The sequence below is a fragment of the Talpa occidentalis genome, unplaced genomic scaffold, assembly GCF_014898055.3.
Source record: "Talpa occidentalis isolate TD23 unplaced genomic scaffold, MPIMG_talOcc4v2.1 talOcc4.180, whole genome shotgun sequence".
Lineage (NCBI taxonomy): Eukaryota > Metazoa > Chordata > Mammalia > Eulipotyphla > Talpidae > Talpa > Talpa occidentalis.
The window spans coordinates 38,404-41,101 of record NW_023601852.1 but is presented as its reverse complement, the minus strand read 5'-3'; positions in this window follow the sequence as shown (position 1 = coordinate 41,101).

Here is a 2,698-nt window from a genome sequence, read left to right as displayed (position 1 = left end):
TTAAAATTATAATGTACCTTTTAGAAATACGATCTTCACTTCAAGGTCTGCCATATATATCATGATTGCTTTAATTATATCCTTTGAATAATCAGTAACTGGAATGACTGCATACTTTTCCTCTATCATCTACCTTGCAAGGCAAATTGAATAAGAATGTAACCTAACATTTGCTAAGTCAAAATCAGTATTTTATTTCTCTATGTCTAACAACTATAGAATAAAGACAAAGTAAATAGGTTAGGTATTAAGCCATGTTTAAAAGCACTCGCAAGAAGTGATCTGAAATGCATTACCATACATTTTTAGTCCAGTAGGTAGTTTTGTTTTCAACAACTAAAAAGTGTAGATATGATTAAAAATCTTTGCACCAGTTATTTAGAATCTTTGTGTCTGTAATTCTATTCCATTAGGAAAAAAGAGCACACATATGGACTAATGAATTTATATGTGATGAGTGTTAAATCCTTGCACACAGGTATACACACACACATCCCACCATAAAATTTCATTTGTTTCTTGTACATCCTGTACCCATTATGAAACTGAAATGAGTAGTAAGTCTTTTTCTTTATGTAAAATAGCAAAAGTGTTCCTTTGTATTAAATATGAGCAAATGTTCTTCCATCTACTATGTCATGCTCATTCTAAAATGAATAAATGCATAGTAAAGTACCCTTTACTATGTAATTACATAGACATTATTTGAAAAGGGAAGAGAAATTTTTAGTTTCTAAAAATACCTGGCTTCTAAGAAGAAAACCAACTCTTGAAAGTTTTTGAAACTTTAGTCAGTCATCTGGTTAATTCATTGGTCCCAGGAGGACCCCAAAAATTACAGGGGCTGTAGCCCTGTAAGGTCCTGGAAGCCTTTCTCTGCAGCCTGCCCTCCCTAGACAGCAGGATCATCCTCCTCAAACACACAGGACAGAGCCTAATGCTCAGAGAGAGCAACTCAATAGATAGGTTTCAATGTGTACAAAGGAAAAGCTATGACTATTTTGATACTGAATGACCCTTTTTATTAATACAGTCAAGATCATTTGATACATTGTGGGTTCAACTTATAGAATTTAAAAGCTTTATGAGTCTTTATAACTTGTAATGTTATAATTCCCCAAGCACCTTAAGGTAAAAAAAAAAAAATTGTAATGGAAAGAAAATGAAAGTTGTTTTTTTTTTTTTTCCTTCTGATTTTGAACAGATGCACTTCAGAAATGGTGATGTCCTTTTGGTAAATCAGAATGTCAGCTGAGTATTTAAGAAAAAATCTCCTGGACTTTCACTGAAAGGTTAAAATGGTTTAAGTAAATTTAGTCAAAGTAAATGACATCTAGTGAGAAATACAAGAAAACTATATTTATTTATAAATGCTTTCATTTACAGTCTAAACAAGTAATTTACCAAGCTATAATTTCGAGAGATTGTGATGTGATTCTGACAAAGAATATAAAGAACTTTAAATTTACCTCTTTAGGTGATGGGTGGACAAAAGAATACAGGTTGATAAAAAGATTAATCTATAGGCTCAGGCATCTTAATGTTACAATCTATGGCTATGAGTAATCATTTGGAAACAAAAACTCCTCTAAGTGGCTCTTGTCCTTTTCCTGCCCTCACAGTACCTAACCAGCTGTAGCTGATATCAGCAGAGGAGAAGCCATATTTCTGCAAACCAGAGGTTGCAAAAAGAGGTGCATATTGTCAGCCAATGCTCTGATGGAGTACTGGAGTGAAAGCATCATTACCTAACACAGACAGTGAGTCAGTTTAATCATGGCTTTAAAGAATTGTTTAACAGATCTTCAAATTTTACTGAATAAAAGTGAATTTAATATGAAATGCAAAGAAGAAAACAGCAATGTATACAGGGTATTAAGAATTAACATTAAATGCACTCAATTCAGCTTGTTCCCAAGCAAATTTGACATCAGAGTATACCAAGATTAACAAAGGGCCATGGATATCAATGTCATAGACAGAAGAAGTCTGGTTCAATGTAGCAAAAAAAACCCACACAACTCAGAGTATTCAGCATTTCATTTTAAGATGTTTCATGTCTTGGTTGTAGTTCCATATTTCTTTAATCCTTAACAGAACTGACATTTAGACAGTATTGAGTCTTCCTATACATAAACAAGGAGTCTCACTCCATTTATTTAGTTCTTCTTTGATTTATTTCATCAGTTTTTGGAGTTTTCCTCTCTAGCTCATGTACATATTTCATCACATTTATACTTAAGTATTCCATTCTGGGGGTGCCAATGTAAATTATATTCTGCTCTTAATTTCAAATTCTACCTGGTCATTTTAAGTATATAGGAGAGTAATTGATTTTAGTATATTAATCTTTTTTTCTGTAGTCTTGTATATATTTTGTAAGTATTCATCTGCAACACAACTCATGGCCACCTTCCCCTGCAATAGAAGAAATGACTAGATGTGACAAAGACTCTGTGACCTGTAAGCCTAAAATATTTATGTTGCTGACAACAACTGTATTCATTCCCCATAATCTGTTTCCTGACTTCTACCTCCTGCCTTTCCAGCTTGCTTCCTCCATACTGTTGATTTCATTAGTCCTACAGCTTATTGGACTTTCAGTGCATTGATCCAATATCCATTTCATTTTTACTCATTTTTTTCCTTTCATTCCCTTCTCATCTTCTAGTCTATGATCCATCATTGTAATCATTCC